This window comes from Capsicum annuum, chromosome 10 (assembly GCF_002878395.1).
Source record: "Capsicum annuum cultivar UCD-10X-F1 chromosome 10, UCD10Xv1.1, whole genome shotgun sequence".
NCBI lineage: Eukaryota > Viridiplantae > Streptophyta > Magnoliopsida > Solanales > Solanaceae > Capsicum > Capsicum annuum.
The window spans coordinates 153,580,480-153,587,936 of record NC_061120.1 but is presented as its reverse complement, the minus strand read 5'-3'; positions in this window follow the sequence as shown (position 1 = coordinate 153,587,936).

Here is a 7,457-nt window from a genome sequence, read left to right as displayed (position 1 = left end):
CTTCAAAAGAGGATCCAGGAAGCAGTTCATGGGCATTTTGTTTAAGGGGTGAAAAAAGGGATCTAATGCATGCAGAAAGAGCAGTGATGGAGGATACAGATAATAAGGTAGCAGAAGCAGAAGCAATAATGCAAGCAGTTACTCATTGTAATTAGGCGGGGCAAGACAAAATCATCATCCAAACAGATTCACTGGCAATGCAGAAATTCTTAAGTCAGGAATGGGATGCACCATGGAAGATAGCAGATACACTGGAACAAATAAAGAGGTTATTACAAAACAAGCAAGTATAAATAAGTCATAGTTTAATAGAAGGAAATCAGCTTGCAGATTACTTAGTTAATTTACCATTTGACAAGAAGAAGTTCATATTTACATCCTTCAGTCAACTACCAGTAACAGGAAGGAAGATTCTTAATAGTGACAAGCAACAATACCCATATCTCAGGCTAACACTAGCAAAAGGATAAGGGGACTGGGAAAGCTACAACATAGTCTTTCACATTCAACATATTTACAATCTTCAAGGTGTTTACACAAAAAAGTGAAAATGCTAAGTTGCCTATGTACACCAACCATCAAAAAAGGAATTTCAGTGGATCAGGCTTCACCAAGTCAGATTAAATTTAAGCATCTGAGGTACTTGCACTTCTTCAACTATCTGTGGGTCCGAGCTTCCCTTTATCTCCATCCCTGTTCCAGCTACAAACGAAGAAGAAGCAAATGGTCAAAAGAGATAAACATTTCAGGATCTAAGCTCAAGATTGCAAGCCACGTACTTGAAAAAGAAAGCAAGGCTCAGAAGACCAGACCCGTCAGAGTAGCACCAAAAAGCAATGACCACATACTAAAGAATTCATTTGAAATACCAAGTAGCAAGAAGCTAAAGAAGAGATTCAATGAAGATAAGCTAAGCAATAAAGGAAGAAACTTACTTATGAAAGCTGGAAGCTACATCTTGAACCAACACGTGAAGGGTATTAATCACCCACAACTGGAGAAGACGAAAATGAAGATTGAAGATGATGTCCATGGTGGAGGAGGCAGAGAAAGAGAGAGCCTAGGTGTCCAGCTCAATTAGGAAACCCTACTCATCTTATATGAGTATGATGGGTCGGGTCAGAAGTTTTTTGGGTCGGTCCGTTTGTTTTATAGATGGGTCAATTTTTTATTTGGACTATTTGTGAATTTGTGTATCTTGTAATATGGATCATCATGATTTAAATTAAAAAAACAAAAAAAAGAATCTGAATTTCTTTATATGCCAGCCCAATTAGCATGGCAAAAGCGTAGAAGGCCTAATACCAGAATCGAAATTTTAGCGTCACAACTGCAATTTAAGAGGTAGCTTTTTCTTTTTCTTTTTCTTTTTCTCTTTTTGGCCTCTTTTTTGGACTCACCAACTACAGTCTGGGATTAAGATATAATTCTTGCTGGTGGTGTTGTTTCTTTTTCAGGTTCGAGCTAAATGTTTTTGTACCTTTTTATCCAATGCCAAGCTTCATGATCCTAATAATTCAATTGGTTGAAGCAGTTCACTACCTACAATAATCTAAGTTATGATCGAGTATCACGCATAAAGAAAATTCTAAAATCCTAACTCTTAGTATATATTTTTGCGTATGAGAGTGGTTAAAGCTTTTCCCTTTATATATTTGAGCATCGTCTCTTCTCTGAATTTTCTATGACTTCTTTTTGTCTAAGTCCTACAAATGTTTTGTAAAGGTTGTCTCCGTCGTTGACTTGTTAGAATTTTGTACATAGGTATATTTCAGCTAAAATGTGGGAGACTTTAAGAGAGAAAAGACCAACAGTTGTAGACGATGCACTGAATAGAGGGAAATGGGTATCAATGATGTGTCTACTGCATTCTGTTATTCCGAATGAGAAGCATTTCATGACACCATAATTGCACCTTACACGTTTTAGATTAGAGATCAAATGATGAAAAATTATATGGATATACAAATTGTCTTTCTATGAGTGATGTTATACTTGATGCTGTCAATTTGTTTCCTAATAAAAAGGTTTCACTCCTGATACTAAGTTCAAGTGTTCTGTTTAAATCAATTATAGGAATATGATGCCAGCATAATATTCCTTTGGGCACCATTCTTGATGAATCAAATTCTGATGACCCAATTGTTCGCAGATTGCCTGAAAAAATTCTGAGTCCCGACTCAGATCATAGCCATGCACCACAATTGATCCATGCTGATATATTGGTCCGTGATTCGTATCTTTTGTGGAGAAGGAACCCTGTTAAGCTATGGTGAGTGTTAAAATTATTAGGTCATGGCTTCTTCAGATATGCAAATTAAGTTCATCTTTCAAGTTGAAAAGAGAATCAAAGATGTGCAAAGAACACTAGTTGGTATGATAGATGAATGTTAAAATACATTTGATAAAAAACAAGGGATTTGTTATGTTAGATTGCCGGATACTTTAATAATTGGCGGCAGTGAACTAATTACAACTCAAAACTTGCTTTATAAGAGGCAGTTCTCCGGTGCATCACCCAACGGACAGATTTTTAGGAGTCCGCTCCATGCCATTGATATACAAAACATATTAGAACTGCTTTTTTTTAATAACCGTGGTGTCCGGAATGTGCACACCTTGACTAATTCCACGGGGTACCTGTTACTTCCCACCAGCATCGATGCCGCGGAATTCTATCCACCAAGGCTTGGATAGATGTGAAGAAATCACCTGTTTTTTCCTTTGGAAATTGAACCTGAGACCTCATGGTTCTCAACTCATTTATTAACCACTCGGTCATACCCGTGGGTGCTGTTAGAACGGCTTGTTTTAGAAAGTCGTCGCATAGTTTGAGGCAATAAGTAGGGGGGCAGGAGTTCTAAATTGTTTGTACAAAAATAAAGTCGATCATTTACTACTAGTAGCATATTGGTCAACAGAAACTGGCTTGCAGGTATGCCTACTAATTAATCCGCGAAGAACCAAGATTCCAGAAATCTTCCAATACGGATTTACTTTAACTCATATGTATTCAATCCAATCATTCTCTTTGGTTAAATCAAGTTTCCAACTCATGCGAAACAAAAAATAAAAATCAGAATTTTAAGGGTGGATTCCAATTAATTTAGTTGCCTTCCATTCTGTATACACTATACAGCTAGCTTCTTGAAAATTATAGTTACTTTTATCCTGTGCCTGAGTGTTGTTTTTATGACCCTAAGTTATGAAAAATGAGGAGCAAAGCAACACACTCAATTTAGAGGACCTTTTTTTGAGAAAAAAAATGTGCACTGAATGCTTAATGTCTTTCCAAGTATCTTAGTTCCAATGAATTTGCCATTACAATAATTCAACCTTGTGCCTTCCATTTCAAAAGAATGATTTCTTGGTTTTTCCTTTTTTCTTGCCCTCTTTCTTCATTTTCAAGTATATTCTCTAGGGAAAGAAATTGTGCTACATCATTTTGGTTTTTTGTATATTCAGGAAACAAAAATGGGAACCAGGAAATTGTGGTGATTGTTAGGATGAGAAGCTCCCCATAAAGAACCAAACCAGGCATGGTGACTTCGACGTGGCCATCTTAGCATTCTCCCTGAAAAGTTAGCAAATTCTGAAGTTACTCGGATTGCATCTGGTTCTTGCCCATGTATGAAATGAGCTCTTTTTCTTTTTTCCTTTTTGTGACAGGGAGGCAATAGAAGGGTATTAAGGCAGTTGGGTCAAAAATACTACTGCACTCACAATTTGGTAGTTGGTGCACTAGTATAGATACATTATTAGAAGGTCATGGTAACCTATTGCACAATGAAAAGAGTTTTATTTATCCAGACTTTCACTTTATTAGTTCCGCCTTGCTAGTAATTTTGTTGGAAAATTGATTATCAATAGCACAGAGCACTGACCACATGGAATATGGTCAGTCAACTAAATGTATTCGCTTTTAGAAATACGATTATTAATAATGTTTGAAAACTAGGTCAATCTAAGCACAATGAAAGGCCTCGAAAGATGAACAAAATACAGACTACAGTCTAAAGCTGTACAAAAGGGATCTGCCATAAGGCATAGTTGCTCTTTCACTCTGTTTAAATTTTCAAAGCAGTCAAGGAAGTGAACTTGATTCAAATCCTTCAAAAAATCAAACCTAACAAACTTGATTTTCTCCTCTTACATGATTGAATCAAGCACTTTTCAAAAGATCCAGTTCATTCTAATAGAAAGAGTTATCAAATAAGAAGATCAACAATGCAGACCAAATTCTAAACACCTTACGATCAACAAGTCAGACCAAATTCAAGCCACCATCTTTACACAAAATGACTATAGCTTTAAAAGTTGGTTGTTTGTTTATCGTTAGGATTACAGTTGAGCTCATACAAGTTGCTAAGTCGTAAAGAAAAATATATATATATATTGTTGACTTGTAGTCTCAAACATAAACTTAGTAGATCGATACATAATTTGCTTTAGAGCGGATTATTTGAATTGTCATTTGCCTGCTAACAAGAAATAACATGGTCATAGATGATTACGATTTTGATAATGTGACAATTGTATAGATAAATGTTCGAATTACATTAGGGAAAATTTAAAATGCAACCTAGTAATAACAAATTTAAGTTAAAATAATTATACATATAGTTGATTAAATTCCGTTTGAATTCACTTGATATTGATTAGCAAATCATATTTGATATACTACTACTTATATATTTAATGTAAGTATACGTTAAATAGATAAACTATATATTCAAGTTAAAATTATATTATATTTCTTTTATGCTAAAATTCAAATTATACTATATCTTTTATGCTAAAATTCTATTTTTGCAATGACAAAAATAGTTAGGAAGAGAGTGATAGAGTCAGATTAACATCAGACACTTCAGCTGCAACAAGTTGAGTAAGTGAGCTTTCTTGCTGAGTTCTCTTAGTTTCCGCCATGTCAATATCACACCAAAAGTACTTCCCATCTTTGATTTGATCTTCACATTTACAGTAGTCCCCATCCCCATCGTTATTTTGATCTTCCAAAGAAACTTGAGTGGAGTCGATCAATCTTGGCATGTCTTTCATCGGATTCTATAAATTAAAATTTCAAACATAGTCATCAAGTTCTTCTAACACAAAAGAAGACGTAATATAACAAAATAGTTATTGCCCTTGAAACTTGAAATTTTCAAACATCAAAACCCAAGCAAAATATTGAATATTAGATTGTAGCATGTACTAAAAAGCTCAGAGATATGTTGAGAAACAGAAATATGTGAAGGTAAAAGAACAAACTAACATCATGTAACATAGCATAAATCATCTTAAATTAAATTGACATAAAGTAGAGAAGAAAGCAAATACATTTTCATTTTCAAACCAGGCAAAACATTGAAGAACAAGAGAAGAAACCATAGCTGGGTGTTCATCTTCACCTTCCTATAAATGGTGCCATCATCTTCAACGTGCCATCCAGCTTCCTCACAGAGAGCCATGAGAAGATCATTGGTGTCCGCATGCTTTGGAAGTTTGTAGTTTCCATGAGCTCGGAGTCCAGCAAAGATCTTGTGTGCCACAGCTCTGCGATTTTGCTCCCTTTGCTTATTCTTCTGTCTCTCCCTATCAGAAGGATAACGGAACCTAGTCACCACACTACCATCTTTGGTGGTTCTGTGAACCAACCACGGTCCTCTGCTAGTTTTTATGCATCCTCTAACACCATTGATCTTGTTATCTTCCACCATTGTTTTGATTTCTGCCTTCCCTTCTAGTTTGTTTAATATTTTGATCCTCTTCTATTGTGCTAGCTAGCAGTAGTAATTTATAGTCGAAATACCATATGCAGACAAAGGGGACAGCATATATTCCTCAAGTTTGGTGTGAGTACTATGTTCAGTACTAAAGTCCTTTTCTCAAAAAAAAAAAAAAAAAAAAACAGAATATTTTACACAGACATATTAATGAATTTGTTAATTATTGTGATATAGTAATTTTTTTTTATATAGTTTTAAAATATGTATTTATTTTTCAAAAAAATTATCATCTAAATCATATATCTAAACTCACACTCAAAATAAAGAAGTTTAACTCTCGAAATTTAAATCATTTCACATAAATTGAGATAGAGAGAGTAACGGTATTTTAAACTTTATCTTGTAAAAGTAACAATATTTGAGACTTTATCAAGTAACTCTAGAATTAAAATAGAATCGCTAATTAAGTTCATATTTTTGTTGGTTTAAATATTGGGTTTGGTTTTGATGTTACCAACTTATTAATTAGCCAATGTATTTTTTTAAGGGAGATTTTTAAAAATATACTGAACCCAATGTAACATATTAAGCCACACAGCTCAATATACAGTATTATATAATATTATATGTGGGAAAAGCATTATACAAAATTTGTCAACCTTGTTTAAAAGTGTATAATAGTATATAAAAGGTGTTTATACACTAACATGGCTAACCAAATATAATGTTATGTAATTCTCCGTATTTTATATTGAGCAACGTAAATATTCTATATCAGTAAACATATAGGATATTTTCCTTTTTTCATTTTAATAGAAAAGCTAGCAGAGTCAGGAAAAGCAAATACTTGCATGTAATTGGATAAGAAAACAATAAAATAAGCATGGAAAAAATTGGCATGCAGTGGAAATATTCCATGCAGATTTATCATTTTCAGCCATAGCAGAGAGTAATATTTGTTGCTGTCTAGACATTAATCCAGGTGAAAGTACAATTTTTTTTCTGAAATTTTGATCTTCTGTTCCATTTTGTCCGAATGTTACATATGGGGAATCAAATCAAAGAATAAATATAGTAAATATACTACAGCCTTCTTTATGTCTCCTGATGCATACAAAAAGTTATCTATATTTATTGCTATAAACTACAAGTTTGGATCTTTCTGTAATAGTAGTATGTATTTTGGAAGGTTGTCAAAGATTTTTATCTATTCGTTAGTTGTTTACAATCAATTCATGTAACGTTTATAGGTGTTGAGTAACGAGGCCAATTTGTTTCTGTTACATGTCGATCAATCACATTTTTGCTAGTATCCTAGTTTAACTTGGTACAATTCATACTTCTTTTCTTGTTTTCCTTAGAGTTTAGTATTCGTGTTGGGCCACAACGAATTGATCAGATTAGCAGTGTAAGGGCAATTAAAGGGAAATTGTCCTCTACAAGGACACGATTTAAACTTGAGACCTCTTATATATTAAGGATGAACAAATTAATGTCTAGTGGTAATTGTAGGGTTTTGTTGATAAAATGTGAATGGAAAATAGAGGGAGAAACATGAAAAAAAAGTGAATAATGAATCTTCACTTTATGGAAGAAGTATTCTGCCATATTAGCGGAAAGGAACTTTTGCATGTATAAATATAGAAGTGTTCCTTCATGTGGATAGTGAGGCTATTAAGAAGAAGACAAGTCTCGCGTCGTTGTCACTCGGCTAAGTCTTCAAATTTGGAT